The sequence below is a fragment of the Athene cunicularia genome (genome assembly GCF_003259725.1).
Source record: "Athene cunicularia isolate RWA chromosome 5 unlocalized genomic scaffold, athCun1 chr5_part1, whole genome shotgun sequence".
Classification (NCBI taxonomy): Eukaryota; Metazoa; Chordata; class Aves; order Strigiformes; family Strigidae; genus Athene; species Athene cunicularia.
In genome coordinates, this window is record NW_020799101.1 from 32,282,157 (window position 1) to 32,304,805 (window position 22,649).

Here is a 22,649-nt window from a genome sequence, read left to right on the forward strand (position 1 = left end):
TGGAGTCCACTATATAGCCTCTGTAAAAATATCAAATCAAGGATTAGCCTTATCTCAGATTTCAGTTTGCTAGTGATCTAAAAAGGTTACTTCACAGAAAAGTTTTATACATAATAGCACCTGGAAAGAAAGAGATTAAGACAACTTTATTCATTAGCCTTAGAGGTGTTACAGGATTCTGCAGATTTTCTATTTTTAAATTAATTCAGGAGAAAAATGTACATGTTTTATTTCCATAGCTGCAAGGACAAACTCACAGTTAAAAAAATTATCATTCCTGTTACAGAGTCTTAAGTTGTACACTTAAAGTTGGTGAAGATGAAGTGGAGCACAAACGACTGAAAGCCAAATAAGATTTGGCCCATAACATTGACTCATAACAGCAAATGAGTGTAATTATTACAAGCCAATTTTGTTGAACAATATTGGGGGAAAGTAAAGGAAATCATTAGTTTAGAATAACTTTTGTTTGTTTGCAATATTTAAAGCATGCTGGAATCTTATTTTATTTAAACTCTAACACATCCTCATAATAAAGAGAACAGTTACATTTGTTTCATTATACCTTTAATGTTTTAATAAATCTATAATTTCTTAAGTATATTATTTTTTCAGAATTTATATGCTTAGTTTCAGACCAGAAATTAGACTGAGTTCTAATTTTTTTTAAAAAATAGGTCTACCAATCTTCTGATATACATAAACTGATCTAGAGCTATCATATTGCTTTGCAGTTCTTGGTGAGACAGAATAGACAAAATATATTTCAAGATTAAATAATGGATAGAACGATTTTATGAGAAATGTTTTAATGCTCTTGCTGCAGACTTTGACAGTTTTGTTTTCATCTAGGGTCTGACAGAGCATTTCTTGTTGATTTCATCCTTTAGAAGAGAAATTACTTAAATATTTCCATATTGTGTCATGGGAAAGATCTACAACTCAGCTCCAGCTCACAAGTAATGTTAGTGCCATGCATTAACTGAGATGATCAGGCTGCTTTAAAGGCCCGGCCTATTAGGCTGGACACAGAACCGTAGTATGACAGATGTATAGTTTTCAAATATTAGCAGATAGCTCTGTAGTAGCTATAGTCATGCATTTTGCTGAAGGACCATATCAACAAGCCTGGAACTACCTCAGAAGTATTCAGAATGAAAACACACGTTACTCTGGTTTGCCCTGGTGAGAGCACAATGGGTTTTGTGAACATGTGGGAGTTAATCTAGCCAAGTTCTTTAATTTTCCTAGAGAACTTATAGCTCTTGGAAAAATCTGTAACATACATTATTACCACTGGCTAAATTGATGCTTTTATTCTCTGTATTTTCCTTTATATAATTTCACCAACACATTACAAGCCCTTTGCCAAACAGTAGGATCATTTTAAAAAGAAGGTGATTTTATTTGATCTGGACAAAACGTAATCTTCACAGAAATAATATGCCAGGAGTTATGAATGTGTTTCTTATTTCATCCAGGGTTCGTTCCTGTTCTAGTGCAGTTTAATAACAAGATGCTATTAAATTCAAAAGGATGAGAAAGAGACTAGTATAAGCAGCGATGCTCTATTAAAAACCTTGGAGGCAAGCAAATGATCTCTGTAGGGAATTTGCTACTCCCCATTACAAAATTATATTAGGCTTGTGGAAAATGTCATATACATTATTCTGCATTTTATGTTGAGGAACGAAAAGTCTTTCAATAAGTGATTTCCATTATACAAGTAAACAAAGCTCAATGGCTTGTGCAGGCAATAGTAGTGATAACTGTGTTGTGAACACATACAGGGAAGCATGGCATTTGAGGAAGATTATTTTGCACTATAAATATCATCCTTGTGCATAGCTTCTGAAATTTAAAGAAAAAAAAAAAAAAAAAACCAATTAAAAAAAAGTCAGAGAAATGTTCCAAAGATGGAAGTGCTTTGTCCAGTTTATATTACCTAAAGATTAAGTATGTTTGAGGTTCCTGAATAATAAATGGCTATTATTCAGTCCTTCAGCATTGACAGGATTGATATCTAGTACTCTATGACACTGCAGAACAAGAAATGCAAGCTGCATGCTGCTAGAAATGGGAGGGAACCCAGCTTTTAACCCTAGGGTGTTATATAAGAACTGCATCACTGTGCCTCTTTGAACTGTGTTGCCATCAGCTGAAATTCTACAGGAGGAGCTGCCCACCACTTTGACATCCCATGTGAATCCACAGCTAACAGCAACCACCTCCAGAGTAAACAGGGCCGCTTTGCCACAAAGAAAGAATCAAAGCAGCCAAGAGTGGAAGTGGGACAAATTCATTTGATAGTTTATATTTAACAAACTGCATATAGTGACTTTTTGCCTTAAAATGTAGCTGGTATTAGACTCATCACTTCTGTATTTAATTTTTCTCAGGTTTTGACCTTCTAGAAAATGTCAGTAACTTTGCAGATGACATTTTGTTGACAATGTTATTAGCCTTGAATGTTTTCATCAGCATAATTGCATATGGTAAATATGGGGAGGTCTCTCTGGTTTCTAGTGTTGCTGTTATTATAAATCAGCTGTTAGATTCTAGAGAAATGTTAATATTTATTAACCGCTTAGTGTATCAGTGTATTTTTAAGAAAACATCTGTGTCATCTTATTTGAGCATGAGAAATTATCAGAGCAATAATGTGTCCCATTCTCTGCTATTTTTATTATTACGTTTTTTCCTGCCATGCACTTCCATTTTATAAGAAGCAAAATGAGTGTGCATAAAAAAAATTACATATCAAGACTTCTGTTGTGAATAACATAAGATATTTGAATCTTGGAACAAATACAGTACTGAGAGAACTGTATTTGCATATTAAAGCAAGGGGTTATTAAAACTGTGCAGAGAAAGACAGGAAGACAGATGGTTTTTTAAAATTGTGTTCTAAAATATAGGGAAGTGAATAACAATAAAACAGAAAAAATGTCCTGGTGAAAAGAAAATATCTTTAATGTTGAATTTAAAATATCTTTGAAGAACTAGATAATTAGACTAGATATTAGGAAGCATTTCTTTATGGAATGGGTTGTTAGGCGTTGGAATGGGCTGCCCAGGGAGGTGGTGGAGTCCCCATCCCTGGAGGTGTTTGAGAGTTGGGCTGATGTAGAGCTGAAGGATATGGTGTAGTTGGATAATGTTAATGTTGAGTTGATGGTTGGACTGGATGATCTTCAAGGTCTTTTCCAACCCGGACAATTCTGTGATTCTGTGAAGAAGAACAGCAAACTTAGTTTTATTTGATTATGACCAGGAACTCACCAGATTTGCTCATAGAACTGAGAAGCTAAAAATTGGAATAGCACTGATCAGTACTGGAATGTTAGTAAATCATCTTGGTGATAGAAACAACTTGGCTAAACTAATGTACATAGAAAGTATTTTGTGGGTACAACTATGTCACTGAGATTTTAACTATTTATTTTTGCCTGAAATTTACAAGTTCTCCAAAGAAATGGTCTCCAAACCCACAGATTATGGATGAAAAACACATGTTTCAGGCCTGCTGTTTGCCATATATCATTTAAGCCAATGATAAATGACAGTCAGTAGAAGCTGTTCAACCAGAAATCCAAGAGTACCACATGTTGTCACCTTGTTTGCATTCCTGGAGAACAGAAATTACTGACCTGGAAATCCAGAGTAGGCTTAATCATATACAGATTCAAATGTTGTGAGACCAAAAAGTATCCATCTCCATAAGTAGTACCATGCAGGTGGGAAGCAACAAGTGTTTTTAGACTGAAATAGAAATTAAGTCATCAAATTAAGGGGAATGTGGTAGACTAGAAGCTTTAGTTACACATGACAATACAAGCTCTTCTTAGTTGTAACAGATTCCCTGCTAAAGAGCTGCACTGATCATTGATCTTTGATATTTGGATTAGAATAAATATTCAAATTGTATGTATGTTGTTCCAAACTCCCCCCATGGCCTCTGATCCCTACAGTGTACTGATTTGTTGCAAGGCGTAAAGTATGATTTGAATCGTTGTCCAAACAAAAGGTGAAACAGTGAATCTTCTAATCTTGCCAGTATTGCTCCTGAGGAACCGCAGTATAAAATTTATCACAGACTTGGTGGCTGCCAAGGTGAAGCAAGATGGAAAATTTAGTGGTAAACCAAAATTTTAGATGAATAAAGGGCAGCCCTTGGGTATGATCTAGTATACAGGCCAGAGGCTATAGCATCTATTTTATTTAAATTTTGAGTGATTAATATACAGAAAGGCAGTTTACTAATGCTTTACCCATTTGTAGATTAAACAAAGACTCATTAACTCACATGAGACAGTTCAGTTTTATTTTTAGCTGCAGTATGGCTGGTGCAATGCCTCTTCTTTTAACATTTTCATTTTGCATTGCCTTCAGTCCTGACATGAAAGTTAACATTAATCTGCCAACTCATTCTGATTGGATTGCTTTGGAAGTCACTCCAAAGTCACAATGGCTAAATGGGATGAAGCTGTAAGACAGAAATGCATTGCAGTTAATACCTCTGCAGTACTGAAGCTAAGCCAGTGCCAGCCCTAATTCCTGAAAGAAAACAAATCCACAATAATCCATCCCTTAATTCTGAACAGAGCGGCACAATGCCAAAATATATAAAACATGTATTCCATACTAAAACACTGTATTTTATTCCACTGTGGTTTCTCTTGGCCTTTTATTCATGTAGTTTGAGGTCAACGAGCAGCATACATGTGAAGGTGTTATCTGTACTGACAGTTACAGCATTCCAGTGTTCTTCTGAAGTAAGAGGACTTGGGAAGAGAATGGTTGTTGAAACAAATAATTTCAGTTTCTGCTGAAGCAATAAGAAGGCAAAAATTAAGATACCTCCCAATCCCACAGACACTCCTGCCCAGAAATCTGAGAATATTTTCAGTCATTTAATTTTGTTTTGTCATAATCTGGGTCAGATTTTGATTCTGGAAAAAGCAATGATGATTCCATTCATGTCTAATTAGTATCAGTTTGGAAATTTTGATTAGGACAATGCTGATTTTAGCCCAAATCTAGACTGTGTTATTTAGAATCTATTCTCCCTAAAGTGCTTTTGTGATGATAACTTAGTGTGACAAAAGAACCAGTTTAGATGTTTCTATCTTCATCCGAAAATGTGTCTTCATGTAGAAATAAGCCTTAAATATCTTACTAGCATGAAATGTCCCACAGAAACAGATAAGCATGTCACAATGAGTTGGCTAGCAAGTATTTCTAGGTATCAGGCCTAATTGGAACCCCTTAGGATTCCATTACAACCGCCTTTTTGTAATGTAAGCCTCATACTTTATTAAAATATATTTTTTAAGCCTTATGTTAAATCAAACTACGAAAGGAATTTTGTTCATCACCCGGCCAGAGCTGAGAAACAAGAACAAAGTGGCAAAGTACCCCATTTATTTCAGGGTTGGCAGGCCTTATTGTGAATGAAATCCTTGATACTACTCTAAGGCCCTTAAGATACGTATCTATAAAAAGAGTGGAAATATTTCAAGAAATTCACTTCAAGGTGCCTAAAAATATTAAAACCTATTCAGTTTTCAAGCACTATATATACATATATATACATTTGTTCATTATTCTTTATTTATCCAATCTGAGTTTCTTTCTCCTTCATTTTGTCAACTTTGTGTTTTTTCCACCACCTTTGATAAAATTGTCAGATTGTAATTTTTATCTTTGCAGCAAAAAAAAAATCTGTGTGGCCTACAGAAATTATTACTTTATAAATGAAGAAGAGTACTTACTGCCAACATTTCAGAAGCCCAGAAGAGACAAGGAGGCCAAACATCTTGCTTCTATCCTCTGGCATAGCTTCTCAAATGAAGGTGCAGAAGGCTGTATAGACAAAAATGAGCTTTCCCCTCCCACCACATTTTAAAGACTGTGATATACCTGATTTTGGTACCATTGTCAGTAAGTATATGGCTGGATGGCTGGAGAGTGATGCAAAACAATAGGTAGCCATGAGCCAGTCATCCGCAGCCTGACAGATCTGCATTCAGTGCTACGTGATGAAATGGTATGACTTTGAAAAGCCCTAAAACTTCACGTACAGCCCTACATTTGAAACAAGACTAATCAGCTCAATAGTACTGTGCTGATGCACCTGTTTGCTTCTGCTTGGATGTCTAGCTGTAGCTCTATAGTGGGCACTTACATATATATGCATGTAAGACAATATTCATGCCTATTGTTAACATCTATTTTTAAAGGTTGAAAACCCTGCTTACCTCCAGCAAATGCTGCAAACAATTGACTCACAAGTGAACTATAAATAATGTTTGCAGCACATAGCCCATGCAACATACTGCTCTAGCGTTACTGAATATTCAGAACCTGCTGCCTCTGGTAGCTATATACGTCATGTTCATGACAGGTTTAGTCTTCAGTAGCCCTGAGCCTAAGATCTGGCATGTGTTTTGGAACTAGAGCATTTGCAGATTAGAGAATACTAGCCACAGGGCCAGGTATGATGTGGAAACTTGAAAATACAAAGTGTCTGTACTGACATTCTGAGTATTACCACATAATAATATAAAATATAAAGTTTGGGAGGAGATGAGGGGAATGACTGACAAATGCTGCCAAGCATAAAGCAATTTAAGCAGCTTCAGGGCCGGCCTCCATCATGTGCAAGGCTTCTGTTGTAGGCAGATTTTTGAAGGAAAGACTGCAGGCATGGAAAATGGTATGAAACCGGGTTTAGCAAGGATAGAACTTAACAGACTAAGCTGATAAATGGTTGACCAGCATCAAAACAATTGTAGTAGAAGATGGGAGCAGCTCTGGAAGGGCAACTGCATGTTTCCACCATGCTGATTTGGCTCCCTTGGAGTTAATAAACCAGCCCCTGTGCTGCCTGTCTGCACCCCAGGAAAGTGCAGAGTGCTCAGCTTGTTGGTGGACCAGGGGTGAAGGGAAGGAAAGGGAATGGATCTTCCACATATTGCCAGCCAGACTGATGCAGTAAATCTCAGCATCCCCATCACAACAGGACAGCCCTGCAGTCAGTTCCTTATTTGGCAGGAATAGAGTAAGAGGAAAGTGAAACACATGGGCTAAAAGAAAGGATCCCACCTACCACAGCTTAGTATACACAGCACCAGCTCAGTGTTCAATGCTGCATTATACCCGCTTCCAAGAAGGTTTATTGTCCTGAAGGCAGGAGGATAGGAGCTCATGGAGGCAAGAGTCTAGTAGCAGTATGGCCAGTGCCTTACTGTGCTGCATCTCACATAGAATATTCAACCAGAACCTGTAATTCCATGGTGCACACACATACCAGCTGCCTTTACATAAAAGTCAGCTTGTGTTTGGCCATACCCAGCAGCTCAAGATCTGTGTGATGAGAATGTGGCTACTTCTACAGATACTGAAACAAAATCACTGCATTTGTGCCGCGTGTCTTGACAGCAGGCTTGCCAGACCAAAGCAGGCTATGCTGAGCTGTCTTGGAGTCTGTTCACCTGCATTATGAATTATGCACTAACAGTCTAGCTGACTAAGTTAATGTATATATCTATGTATATCAAAGAGCTAACTGTGGTGTTAAAATGTCAATACATAAATCAAGCTACAGATTAAATATTTGGGTTTTGAGCATTTGTTCTGAAAGATTAAATGAATGAAACAGATATCCTATTTCTGATCATTCTATTCTTTTAATATTTGCCCAGGCAAAGCTATCTTGTAGATCACTCAGACATTGCTGTCAAAACACAAGGTTATAGTGATTTTTACATCTCATGATAAATGATGTCTTTGCTTTATGGGAAAGGATAGTTGCTCATCGAAAAACTCTAATCTTGAGTTACAACTGGTCAAAAAACTCAGCTATTGGAGTCCATATCAAATTTTTTAAATGTTTTTACTTTCTCATTGTGCTGTGAAAATCACTCCATACGTACTTGTGGGAAAAAGCTGAAGTAGATTAAACAGAAATGCCATCAAATGCATAAAGGGCTGAACAGCATCATTTTGATATAAATCTCAAACAAATATAAGTGCATTCTTTGGCTGCCCTGATATAGAACCTGTAATTGAAATTCAGTCTGTATTCTGGACTGTTTTCAGCTCTGCAGTAGGGTCAAGAGGTTTGAACAAAGATAGAGTACTGGCTTGACCCTTTACCCTCTGCCTTACCACACTCTACTCATTATTTCAATCTGCCATTAAAGGATTCTTCCATCAGCTTTCAGATATCTGAACATCACACATAAAGTTGTGTGAATTCAAACAAAATTAATCTCCAATGTGCTGCTTTATTTTGAATGTACTAGTTGCTTGCAGAGGAAAAAAATGTCTGAGCTGTTCTTAAAGTCAGTGAAAAGCATTAAAGATTCTCCCCTGAGATGTGTCCCTTGTGGGGTTAACATTTTCAGCAGAAGATTTAAAATCTCTCTGATTCTGACTGACAAAGGATTACAAAATAGACTTTTCATGGAAACACTGTAGATTGTCCATATTCTTTGGCTTTTCTAGGACATGCTTGAGGAATCCTAAACCTGTTGTTTCTTACAATGTATTGAATTTTATTGTGTATTGATATAATACAGTGTATTGAATTGAATTGTTAATTTATGGCTTTACCAAGGGCTTTTGAAGTATTTTTAGCAGAAGTGAAAGAAAAAGAGGTTATTAAAAGGGCAACTAGCTGATGATTTGGCAGCATTACACATAAAACATAAACACTGTCTTCTTCCACCATCACTTCTTGCTGTTCATGTTCCTCTAACCTAAACATGTCTGATATTTACCACTGATTCATTTAATGTCATGGAGAGGAAAAGGAAAGAAAAGGGGAAAGAGCAGTATCTTTGGAAACAATCACATTTCTTTACATAAATCCTTATTAAAAATTTGATTACAAACAACATGTAGACATCATGAGCAGATTATTATAGGAATGATATTTTCAAACAGCTGGGATTTTATTTATTAAAACAAATATGTTTGTTATGGTTATTCATCAAATTATTTGTGCATATAGCTGAAATGGTCTTTAAACTGTCTCTACATTTTCTATGGTATATTTAAAATAGAATTGTAATAATATAGCTTCAATTAAAAGAAAATAGATTACAAAACATTAGAAGAAACAGACTCCTGTCTAGTATACTGAGAGGTGGTGTTAGTTGTAGGGAAGTTGGAAAAAAAATGTTGATGTTCATCAAGTATTATCAGATACTTTGGGAAATAACCTGAAGAATACCACTTGATTTTCCTTTCATTCTTTTCTGATGAACAAGCACAGGAGGAAAAAAGCTACAGAGTACATGTTGTATGGTAATTATTTAGAGGCCTAGATATTTTGGGGTATTTATGTGGATTGTCTTATTTTCATTAAAAGTCTCATTTGTATTGAGATTTTGTTTGCTAAACAGTCCAGGAATGTGTTCTATAAGCATCTGAAATATCCCCAATAATTCAAATTCCTCCTGGTGCTTTGGATGAAAGAACACCATCAGCCGGAGTCCCCATTGCCCTGGGCCTTCAGTGACACAACTGTGTATAAGATACCACTAAATTATAATAAGTGTTTTCCAGTGGTTTAGAAAACTTCACCAAAGCATGGCAAGAGACAGCGTCTCTAATGGTGATCTCCTTAGCACTCCACATGGTCATTGCTGAGATGCAGATAAGTGACTGAAAAGCAATTACTGCTCGTTCAAACTGCACAGACCCAGAGAAAGGCTTAAAGAAGCTTGATAATATCTGGGAAAAAAAAAAAAAAGGGTTCCAGTATTACCTGGCAGATTTTTTTTTTCTTTGGTGAAATTTCAGACTGTTGTTTAAGAGGATGTAGGATTAGCTATAGTAAAAATCACATAAAAACCCTATATCAAAGTTTTAGCTGTCTAATGGTATCAATTAATGTAAATGCCAAAATCTTTAATAGTTTTTTTTTTTCTTTTGTCATGTAAACTGTTGGATGCAGAAAGTTAAATTAGAAGGTAATCAGATAAATTAAAGAGTTAGTTTGCAGTACAAAATAGGAATTAGATATATACTACCAGAAAACACATCCAACTAATTGTGTCTTAACAAAGATTAATTTGTCTAAGTTTTGGATGACCACCTTTTCAAAGGTGTTAAGTGCTATTGTGAGAAAACAAAAGTATGCTTGAGTTCCTCTTTCTGAACTCAGTTTTCATTTTATTTCCTGTCATTAATATTCTTTAAACCTTTTAATAAAGAATAATGGGCCTAAACAAAGGCTTTTAATATTATTTACCATAAGGAGAGAAAACTGTCATTACACTCTTGTGTTTTCAAATTTGAAAATAATGCATGCTTTCAGTGATGCAGAAAGGTATGTTACAAATTCAGGTCCTCCCTACACCAGAAAAATTTAGGGGTACTAGGAGGACCATTAACAAAACAATAAAAGAGAGTCAAAATGGAGAACATATTATTAATTAAAGTTGCTTCAAATGTTGGTTTTGTTGTTGTTAAAAGCTGTTCTAAAATGCCTATTAGATATGTTAATAACTGACTACTTATGTTCAGAATTTTCCCTGTACAAAATGCTGTACCATTCAACTCTAGATGAGAAAGGGGAGTAAAAAAATCGACATTCCTAAAGTTCCTAATGACAAAATCCTTCAGGAAAAAAAAAAATATATCCAAACTTCTTTGTAAACCCTAATGATATGCAAAAAAGAACCTCCTGTGACTCCTGTCTTTATGTCTTCTGAAAACTTTTTTTTTGTGAACAGGAAACACAGTAAGCATTTATGCCTATTTTATCCTGTCCTGGTTCAGCTAGGATAGGGTTAAGTTTCCCCAGCAGAGAGGGGGAAGGGATCTCCAGCCGGGTTATTCATACCATGCTGATGTCAGATCCGGCAGGAGTGCGGGAAGTTTTTCCTTTGTGGTTTGGGTCACGGGGAGCAGGACGAGAGAGCTGTCTGTAACCATTGTGGTATTTCTCTGTATATCTTTTGTCTTGTTTACTGTTATTGCTGTTTATTGTTGCTATCATTGCTACTGTTGTTGTTCAGATTGTTTATCACACTGTTGTATTAAATTTCTTATTTTAACCCGGGGTTTGTGCCCTGCTTGTGTCCGAGGGTGGGGGAGGGACAATGGCAATGTGGTCTCCGTTCCCGGCAGGGTTTAAACCAACACATGTCCCCCTTTGTTTCTTGTTTTATCCTACATGATGGTAGATCTGGATTCATTCCTGAGGCCAAAAAATCCCTGATAAATCTTGTTGCAGCACCAGAAGATGCCAACTAACTTTGCTGGAAATGGCATCTTGTGCAGCTGTCTAACCGTGGGGAGGGCCAGGATTGTCAGAAGTGACTAAATGATTCTGTTGCCCACACAAAACCACTTCATGTGTCAGGGAGTGGGTACAGGCATATCTTAAAAATCAATACCTAAATGTGCCTGAAGTAGTATACTTAACATCTTTGGAAAGTCTTAGGTTATCATTTAGGACATGGAGTGAACTGTTAGGCAATGATAAAGCAGGTGAGTGTTGTTTTATGTTTATGTTGCCTTTGTCCTACAGAACTCACCGTGTGAGGGATGTTTGCCAAGTTCCTCGATCAAATACTACTCTTCTTGTACCACAAAATTATTTGAAAATGCATTGTGGGGTTTCATATCTTGGAAGAAAACCTATACAGCTAGCTTTTTGCATTCATCTTGTGGAAAGAAGCATTGATTCTTTCACTTACTTTGAGTGAAGAGGTTTGAAAATATATTTCCTTTCCTTCTGTGTCAACATGATACTGTAGGAAAATACTGAACAGCTGAAGTGAAAGGATGTAAAAATCAGCTCAGGGCTGTTCAGTCATAACTGTATGTCTGTTTTCCACTCTAGGAAAAAAAAAAATAAATCTGTGATTCTGTGAAAATCTGAACAATTTTTTTTCAGGAACAGTATTGCATTGTGTTATACGTTTCATAGAATATTTGCACAGAGTATTTTGGAAAATGTGGCAAATTCAGTGTAAGCAAACATGGAATCACTTATCACTCACTTCTTCCAGCCAATCTAACAGACATCATATGCCAAACAATCCTTCTGTGTAATGTGAACAAAAAAAAAAATTCCTCTGTGTACTCCTAAACATTATAATTCAGATGTTTAGTAGACAGGAAAAGGGCTTTTGTAGAAAAAAATAACAATAACAACAGAATTTCAATAATTTCATGTGCTTTAATTTCAATTTTTTCTGTGCAAATCCAGTAAGTCAGCTAGGGAAGAAAAACCTTGAAGGAAAAGCACAGGCTATTTCACACAGAGGCTACACTTTCAACTCACAGAAGGAAATTTAATTTCAGAAAAGAAAATTTGATGTATTAAAGAATTAGAAATGGATTCAGGAGTGAGATCGAGCAGTAGGACACTCCCACTGGTCCTACATAACTAGATTAGGAAATGTCTGTCACTTAGGTGAAAGGCAGAATAACGTCAGGTACTTTTCAGACCCAGTTGTTCAGCAGTTGTGGGGAAAATCTTCGTCGCTCCACAGACTTTAGCCTCTTTGTAGGACCATATGTTTTTAAACAGCACTGACAATCTCAGAATTTTTTTAGGAAAAATAACAATCCAGCATAGCAAATCAGCAACTCACAAGTGTTTCTGGTCAGCAACAAGCCATTTGTAATGTTTAGATACATCTAACCTTTCAAGTACGTAAACTTCTGTAGGACATAATATTCCAGGAGACTGATGTATTTTCCAAAGTAAATCTGGTGAAAAACTGTCTGATTATTAATAAGCATAGATCCTAGGAATAAATATATAAAGATACTGTGCCATTAGTGACATATGTTCTTAACCAATTTATTTGGAAAAAATGAACACAAGTTCAGTTTTCCAAAAACAGTTTTGGAAAGCTGTAAAGAATACAAAAAAATACAAAAATGGAAAAAGAAACCATTTGTGTCGGTATCTGTAATTCTGGTCTCCATTCTGCAGTACAGAATGATGATGCTCTTTCCCAGTTCATCTAAAAGTTTATGATTACTAGTGAGAGGGAAATTATGGCCTTTAGTAGACCTTCGTTTTTAAATCGAACCTGTGGCTACTGAGAGTGCAGTTCTGTCCTTGAGGAATGACTCTGGGAAGTGCAAAATAGAAGATCCCCTGTGTGCACAGTCTGGTTTTCTTTCACCATTCTTTTGAACAATAACATTTGATTATTACTAAATATATAGATCAAATCTTCAGATTAGATTAGATTACACCAGGTTTTATAAAAGCTTTATCTCTTCTTTATACTCCAAAAGGTGTTTTTTTTTTTTTTCTTCTAGCTAGCATGATGGACCCAAAATCTAACCAGACTCATCATCTGCGTGCATAGTTACTGGATTTGCTGTTCAGTAACTTGACTGTTCCTTTTCTTGAACCAAACTGGCTGTACTTACTTGATGAAATTGGAGAAAAGACACCCTGGGAATCTGCTGCTAGAAATCATTTGGTGTCAAAGCAAGTGAAGGAGGTGCTCAAAAGTAACCTTTCACAGAGAAAAGGGAGGAATCCGGGACAACACTGAGGAGCAAGAGTCTAAACTCATGATGGTCTTGTGCCATCCCCAGTAACGAGCAGCAGTGGGATGGGTAATATGTGTGGGAGGCCTTGGGAAATCTTTACTGACTACTTAAGGAATGTACTGACCTTGAGATTGAAGAGAATCCTTTGGAAGGGCAAGATGAAGAAGTCAGCAGTATTGCAACTCTTTATTATGCTATAACAGCTGTTGCTATCAGACTGAAACCATTTCCATTCCTCTTATTCCCATTTGAGACTGAGCCTAATCCTACTGGCTAGTCAAAAGTAAATAGTGCATAGATCAGACAGATTTTGTCACAGCACTTTTAATAGATGGCACTTGTGTGCGTTACATTTCTCAAAATTTCCATGAAAATACTTCATCTTCCTTCATTTCCTATAATGATCTACTGGTTTGACTAATGATTTTTTGTGAGGAAAGTCTCTTGCCTTACACCATAAATTCACCATAAAAATGTGCTTATCTTGGAGTACTACCCTATACATCTTACAAAAATATTCTCCACCAGTATAAATAAAGGCTTTAAACATGTCACTCCTTATTAATGTCACAGCATTAAAAATCAGACACAAAAGGGAGGAGGGCAAATTTGTTGTTACTTTATTTAGAAACAAAGTACATGAGGAAAAAAATGTCTCACCAGTTACAAGGCACATGGCGATGTCACATTCCACAAAGATTTTGGTGCAAGAAATATAACAGTCTGTGTCTGTTAATTTTTATAACACTTAACACTAACTGGAGCAGAAGGAAAATACAGTATGTTCCTTTACTGTCGTTTTTTATGGCTAAATATAGGAATCCTATGGAGCCTGTAGGTAAATTCTTGTTCTCTAAGGAATCATTCATTACTCAGTCAAGTCTACACAGGAAGACTGTTGAGATGCCTAATAATTGCTCGAGAGTGTTTAGAAGTCTGACCTGAGTTCATTCTTAAGATAAGTTGTCTTCTTCACTATGTTCACAGCTAAATCACTGCCTGCATCTCAGCTGTATGACAGATGGTTCCATAACAGAATGGTACCTGTATGCACATCATGCCCTCATACATCCTTCTTTCTTTAAAAATGACATTTGAATGTTCAGAGAGGAAAAGAGCAGCAGTGTAGTCCGATGTTTTCCACAGTGTGGCTAAGGACCGGAGCTGCGGAAGTAGCCAGTCACCCTGACATGTAAGTGCAGCCAAACAGTGGTACGGGAATCTCAGTGGGCTGAATTGTTGTGTATATAATAGTGTGTAATGTTATGTGACATGATTACTCAGAGGAGAGGGAATGTTATAGGTTTGAATTATAAACACCTTCTGGCATGCCATGATGTTGACAAGCGAGGCATTTCTGTATCCAGATTGTATACATACACCCATCATATGCACTTTTTTAGTCAAAAGGCTACTAGTTTTTGCATAAGAAATTTAAAATTTTTGTGGCTCCCTCGTTTTACCTTGCCAGAGCTATACCAGATTATTTATAATAGCAATTTTGAAATAACAATAAAAGTTAATTTATCACTCACATGTGTAGCAGGTATGAGAACAGAAGAATTAACACCTTCAGACACTGGTATTTAAATTATCCATGCTTTGAAAAAATTATTTATTCTGACAGTTCATAAAAAAGTATGATAACAGCTGCTGATACCAGGAAGCAGAATGGTATCCAGTGCATGCACACATACAAAATATGCAAGGCAGAAAGTGCTGTTTAGGTGGAATCTAGTTCAGCTGTTTTGAAACATGAGTATGAAGTGGTAAACAGACTAAGTAGTGTATAATCTACTTCACTGTTTGCAGTTCATGACTGATAAATGTTCCTTAATAATCATAAAAGCTGACGGACACTTGAAACATAACACACAATTTTCACTGTGCTCTCTCTGATTTGTCAAGATTCTTCAAGTAGCCAAGAGTCGTTTTTGCATTTGAAAGCTTACACCATGACCTCTGCATCCAGCATCTTCAAAATAATCAGAATTCCGTGTGAGTCCAGTTATTAGCTCCTGGATATCACTTGAAGGTTATTCAAAGTGTTTCATGAAATGCTTGCTCTTGTGTAGTTTCTGGAAGGGTACCATACCAAGCCTGCTGAACTTCGAGGTTAGATGCTGTAGAAAGATGTATGGTATGAACACGTTAGAGACCAGACCATTCAGAAAGCGTATCAGTCTGAAAGAAAGGTGCGACAAGGAGGCCGCATTTGGGTTTTGGGCTGCATTTTTTAGATGAAGGATAACAGTTCTCTGAAGACTGGCATAGCGAGGCTGACTGTGCTGAGTATAGCTAGACAATGAAGCCTGGTTTTGTGGCAGGGAGATCAAGAAGACAATATAAATGGAAGAACAAAGCAGAACACTATAAAAAGTTAAAGTTCAGTCTGTGGCCAGTGAAAGCAAAGAAGGAAGCAATGTTTCTAAGATGTCATGTTAGTCCAGATTTGGGGTTTTGATGCATTTGATAGATACTCAAAGACAAACCTCATCCTACCCTGGGCGCAGCTGCATAAACACCTATACAAATATGGATCCTATTGATATTTCTAGGATTTTGACAAATACATATGTTTGCTTTCCCATTTCTACATCAGAAACTGGACACAAACTTTGACTATCAAGCCTTTTGACAACAGTTCATAGACTGCACATCCTAGGATTTAAATGTCTCAAGTAAAAATGTTTCTCAGTCTGCAGAACTGTATATGTTAACAATTTCTCATTCCGTGATGGCTCCAAGGACTGAAATGTCTGGGCTGTTTTCCCCAGCTGCATACGCTTCTGTGTGAGTGATGATGGGCTCAGCCATTCATGTGATGCAGAGGGAGAGAGACTCATGTTACTCTGCCACAAATGTGTTGTATCCTCATGCCTTGTGGAAGGGGGGGAATGTGGTAACTGAAGCTCCTCATAGCTGAAAGCTGACTGCCATGCAATCCACTTGTTATGCACTTCAGTTTCTTCAGACGTGCTGAAGTCCTAATGAGGATACTGATTGCTACAACAGGCATTTTAGAGATGCTTTTTATGCTGGAGTTTCGGGGAAGCTGCTGAGAAAAAAGGTGCCCAACACTTTCCAACATTTTAAGTGCTGTCTTGAATCAATCTTTCCTCTTGACTGGGGAGGCTCAAATGCACCTTTAGTGAGTGTTACATGTGCAGTAAAGGCATTGATGCTTTGGGGAAGATTGGTGCCAGTTAATTTACTGATTTGGAGAGGGAGCATAATGAGAATATGGTAAAAGCCCAGCTATAGGAGTGAGATGAATGAGTTCTATTTTTATCTCTTTACGTTATTTTAAATTTCTCTCTTCTATTTGTACACAAAAAGCAGTACTTTTTGTTTACATATGTCCCAAGACATAAAGCACTGCTTTTTTTTTTTTTTTATAAAGAGAGTATTTTGATCTTTGTATAAACACTGTTATGAAAATAGTTTAATGAGTTATTTTCATTATAATTTAATACCGTTCAGTCAATCCCCATTTATTCACAGATTCTACAAACTTTTGTACTATACTTTTTAAGGGAACAGTAAAAACACAATCTAAACTTGATCTTTGTCTTAACCTCTCCAGGTAGAGAAAAATCATGCAAAAAACATGGCACTTGGGTTACTCTTAAGTGGTGTTCATAACTGCATATTATAAAAACTTGTAAGATCAAAGTGATCAAAGTCTGTGAGGTTTCTATCATCTTTGGTGTAAATCTTTTATTTATTATTATTCTGTCTGTAATACTATTTCTGTCAGCTTGTCCCAGGCTTCTTCAGATTGGCTGGGAGTTCTTGATGCATGTGAATACAGCTAGAAATTAGGTCCCATATGGTTCTGGACACAACCCAATACTAAAATCAGAAGGGTTACTTCTAATCTGGGAATTTAAATCCACCCAAATCAGAAATCTGAAAGCACTCAGATTTAAAATTCTTTTTTGGCTCGGCTCTACTTACCATCAAAGTTCTAAATGTAATGTACATGACATGAGGAAGACAATGCAGAGAGAGGAAAGAGTGAGTAGGCAGAATTCCACTCTCTAAGGCCAGGAATAGATTTGCCATTGTTAGCAGATCTGCCACTAAACACAGTGCACAATGCTGTAAATATCACATGGCACTATCTACATCTTATAAAAGATCACACCGGGGCAATAGTGATGTGGTCTCCTCTACTATATACAGCTTTAGCGTTAAAAGGCAGGAGGGTGCCATCGTGCCCATACATTTTATGCTGTGGAAAGAATTTAAGATATTTTTATAGCTGTCTGGGTTCCCTCTTTTCCTTTGGGTGTCTTTCTTAAGGCAGCCTTCCAAATGCAAGGCCATTATACATGCAAAATAAATAAAATAATTAGATTAACACTGAACATAGAACACATAGGAATTTTAAAGGAACAGGTTAGAAATATGATTTTGCATGGCTTACAGTCTGAAAGGTCAGAGGGCAGATAAGACCTGAGAGCTAATCTCCAGTAATCAGTGAAAATGTTCTAAACCTGCCTTTTAATGCTTTACTTTTTAAAGGCATATAAAATAGTCAATAATGACTATAAATTTTGGGAACTTGAAACTGTTTGCTTATTTTCCTTTTTTCTTTAGTGACCATTCAGGATCAAGCTATTCTAATCCACACATTTTGCAGGCACATAAAGTGAAACAGTTCCACAAAGCTCTCCAAAACAAAATATATATGAATGAAAAGATAGATATCATTGACCATGACGGAAGCCCATTGTCATTGGCCAGATAATTTTTAACATAATTAGATCCAAGGAAGAATTTTAGAGGCCAAAACCAGCATTTCTTCAAGCACAGGCTTCCTAGGAAGGCGGCATTGTTCTGGGAACACCAGAAGTATTGCCAGCACTAGGATTAGGGTAGATGACAATTATTAAGGTGAGCTGTTTCAATGTAGGATTTCCACTCTCATCACATCTCTGAACACAGGCACGTGGTCTTTTCGCATGGTTCACAAGGTTCATGTGAGGAACAGTATCCCAATCCCATTTATCCTTAGGTTATACTGCTGTGACTAAATACAGGATTTTCACTAATATAAGGCAACATTGAGATGTGGGGTGTTTTTTTTTCCTGAAGAAATAAAAAGAACCAGTTAGATAAAAGGTGATCTTTGTAAAGAAAGTGTGAATATAGAAGGAACCTCCAACATGAAGAGATAGATGAGCAGTGGACAGAAATAAAGTAGTGCATTAAGCTGGAATGGGAAATGGAATGGTAATAGTACTAGAAAAGTGGATGATTTGGATATATATGACAAGAAGTGAAGAGTGTGTGCCTTAGGAAGGCCAGAGAAAGGGGGATGCTGGCATTTAAGACACCATCACTAAAGGAAAGGGAAAATTTTGGAAAGGCTTTCTGATAGGTATGAAATCAGAGGGAAAGAATAAGTCTAACTAGGAAGGAAAATTCAGGAAAGCTAAATAAATATTTAGAAATCCTTTATTATTGTTTAAGGTACTTGAGTTGCAGATGTTAATGCTATAAAAGGAATCCTACTTTGCATCTTTCTTTGCTTTTCATCTCTCATCATGTAGAACCTTTTTGGTACTCAATACTTCATTATGGCACTGGGAAAAAATGAACACAAATTTTGCTCTGATCCAAATCCCGTCAGTTATATTGAATATTGTTATTTTTTTTACATTTATGCACTGTCTCTATGCACTGCAGTGCATAGAGCCAGACTTACCAGAAACTTCATGATAAACTTATTCAGAAACCTCATCGTAAACTCAAGCAACATGCAGAAGATCTGGTAGTATCCCTCGTGTGAGGTATTATTCATTTGATGAAAGAGACTTGTTATTCTTCTTCCTTCCATAGAACTCTACATCATATGTACCCTGAAAACTTGGGACTTAACATGTTTCCACATACACATATCTAACAAAGCCTGTCTGACTGAGGCAAGAAAGGAAGAGACGAGGTTCCCAATATTTGAGTCCTGATAGATGGACTTTGTCTGTTCTACAAGAATGACCAACAGAACTGATTAATTAAGTGGAACTTGTAATATTGCACAATGACATTACTGCAGGCAAAATACAAAGCACAATTTCTTGAAGGGTGTGATCAGCAAGTTGGGTTTTTCTCAGATTTTTAACTTTAAAAGTGTTATATTATTCTTGTGTTAAGGAAGACAGCATGGAGCATAGTTGCACAATCCTCAGGAAAATAGTGTAAAATACTGTGCTCAAGTGTTGTGGGTTCACCCCCGTGGGCAGCTCAGCCCCACACAGCTGTTTGCTCACTTATCCCAGTGGGATAAAGGAGCAAATCAGAAGAGTAAAAGTGAGAAAACGTGTGCTGACATAAAGACAGATTAACAGGGAAAGCAAAAGCTGTGTACGCAAGCAAAGCAAATTAAGGAATTAATTCATTCCTTCCCAACAGCAGGCAGGTGTTTAGTCATTTCCAAGAAAGCAGGCCTTCATCATGCACAACAGTTACTTGGGAAGACAAATGCCATAACTCCAAATGTCCCCCCATTCCACCTTTGTTCCCCAGCTTTTTATTACTGAGCACAATGTCATATGACATGGGATACTCCTTTGGTCAGTTGGGATCAGCTGTCCTGGCTGTGTCCCCTTCCAAGTTCTTGCTCATCCCATACCTAATTTCTGTCTGGGTCAGCAAGAGAAACAGAGAAAGTCTCGATGCTGTGTAAGCACTGTTCAGTAGTAGCTGGAACTGCACAACAGTGTGTTATAAACACTGTTTTGGTCACAAATTCAAAACACAGCACCATGCCAGCTACTATGAAGAAAATTAACTCTATCCCAGCCAGAATCAGCACACCAATGAAATTCAGTACTTCCTGGAATGAATTAATATGCCTGAAAAGTAGTGACTTCATGTCTTCATTTAACATGATAAGCAATTTTCTTTGCACTTCAAAAAAAAAAAAAAAAAAAAAAAAAAAAAAAAAGGAGTCTCCTCATATTATCTTTTTACCATGAGATATGGGAGTTTATTGAGATTTAACTAGGCAAACAAAAGATGAGGAGAGCAGACTTAAGCATCTGCATGTGCCAGTAAGGACTGACAACAGTCTGCCCTTATTTTCTGAGCATGGGTTTTTTTGATATCTGTGGGGAGCTCTCAGCCAAAAATGGACCTTCCTTTTTGATATGAGTCTGAAACTGCCACCATCAGTACTGCCAGCTTATGGGGCAGAGATTGTCACACAATGGGGGAAATAGCTGAAGCAAAACCAACGCCTTAGCAATTCTCTCCTCTGTGCTTGCCTTCAGGGCTGTCTTGGATGAGAGCTCAAAGATTATATAACCTGGCAGCAGCTCTTCAGGCTGGTTGGTGAGCCTACAATATCTGCTATAGCTTGTTCTGAATAAAATGGGTGCACTTGTTCAGAGTTATTTAAATACTGCTGTCACAAATGCAGCCTCTCTCACAAGTCAGGCATCATCAAAAGTTCACATTTGTCCTAATTAAAACAGTTTGCAATAATTAAATTTTATGTCTCTGTTTCTACTTCAAAAAGGCTAAATAGTTGGCAAACCTCCTAAAGTAGGATTAGACTGCAGACCAGCTCAGACAATGCTTCCAGGCATCGAGGATGTACTGCAGAATCAGTTTAATAAAGTCTGATTAGATTACTTTCTCTGGTCAATTTGAGACACACTGGCCATGGGATAAATCATCTTTTTATCTCACTGCACTGCTCTTTTTATTTGCTGAATCATCTTTTAAAACATTAAACATATTTTAAAAATATCTATTTATTTACAGATGCAAAGATGCATAATGTCATGAATGCCCTGTTGTCCCAGTGCAGTTTGGTATTAGGACTGACCCACTGCTTGAGAAGTCTATACCTGGTGGGTTCCCTTCTTAATACGTTATCGTCTCCCTTTTCCCCCCGCATAAATGGCCTTGTTAGTATTACAAGAAAACAGTCTTGCATTTCAATTCTTGATCTGTCAAGATATGTACTGAAAACAGTGGTATCTGTCAAGATAACAGCTTATGTACTGAAAACAGTGATAAATTTAGATGTTTCTGACAAGTTACTAGTTTAAGAAGAGTGTTGAATTCTAGTCATTTGGGTTAACATGTGCATGGATCTGAGTATCTTTAAACTTGATTTATTAAATGCTATGTAGAACAAATAAAGAGTTATTCAGAATGTCTGAGTCTGGAACTTTTTTGTTTAAGTTTTTAATGCTTACAGTGTCAGAGCTTGCATTTTGCTAGTGTCCTACCTAATAACACAACCAGTAGAAGAGGTATGTAGGTATTTAAGTCAACACAAAATATGCCTTTCTCTGTCCTCTTTTTATGATTCTGAGATACGCCAACGGACCTTACCGGACAGCTCAGCTCCTTGAAAGTCCATTACTCCAGTCTGATTTGCCTTTCACCAGTCTGTGCCATCGCTTTTTCAAGCTCTTTTCTGGTCTGAAGCTTCTCTAAAGATGATACACAAATTTGTTGCATTGTGTAAATTTGAATTCCATTTTCCACTGGAATAAATAAATATTTCATCTTCTTCTAAGGTTATTATTTCCATATAGTACGATATTAATAAATAAATGGATGAAGGTGTTTCCCATGGACTCTGGAATAACATTCAATAAGACAATTTGTAGTTCCTGAAGGTGATAACAATATACAGTGTCCAACCCAGAGGACATCTTCTATGTCAAGGACCAACCCTATGAAAAGCTACTCAAGATTCTGTTTCATTGTCTTAAGTTTCAAACAAGGGTTTTCAGTGGTTTGCAGGCTCATTCAATAAAAAAAAAAAAAAAAAAAAAAAAAAAGCATTATAACTGGCTACTGTCCCAAGAATGAAGAGTTGTGAAAAATAAAGGAGAAAAATAGAATAAAGTATTTCCAGAGTTCCAATTTAAATGTATGGTGACAGTATTTTTCCAGCTGGTTGAAGCTTATTTCGTTAAACTGAGAATTTAAAACAGATTATGTCCATGAGGCCTGTCTGTTCATATATCCTTTTAGTTTATTTTCTTCTATTCTAATTAACATGTAGAGACATTTCCCTCAAATTAGATTTATGCACTGTTTTCAAATAGCTGAACAATGTATGGATAGAGAAAAGA

At 36.7% G+C, this 22,649-nt stretch overlaps 1 long non-coding RNA gene across 2 annotated transcripts in view; it reads left to right on the forward strand.

Annotated features, from left to right (window-relative positions):
• LOC113480868 overlaps window positions 1–22,649 on the forward strand; it is a 53,990-nt gene that overhangs the window by 15,088 nt on the left and 16,253 nt on the right. Inside the window, exons 2-3 of one of the 2 annotated variants that reach the window (XR_003398553.1) lie at window positions 2,400–2,495; window positions 5,713–8,557. The exons of the other annotated variant lie outside the window; for it this stretch is intronic. This is a non-coding gene — a long non-coding RNA (uncharacterized LOC113480868). Of the gene's footprint in view, window positions 1–2,399; window positions 2,496–5,712; window positions 8,558–22,649 lie in introns of those variants that run through there. 2 annotated transcript variants of the gene reach the window in all.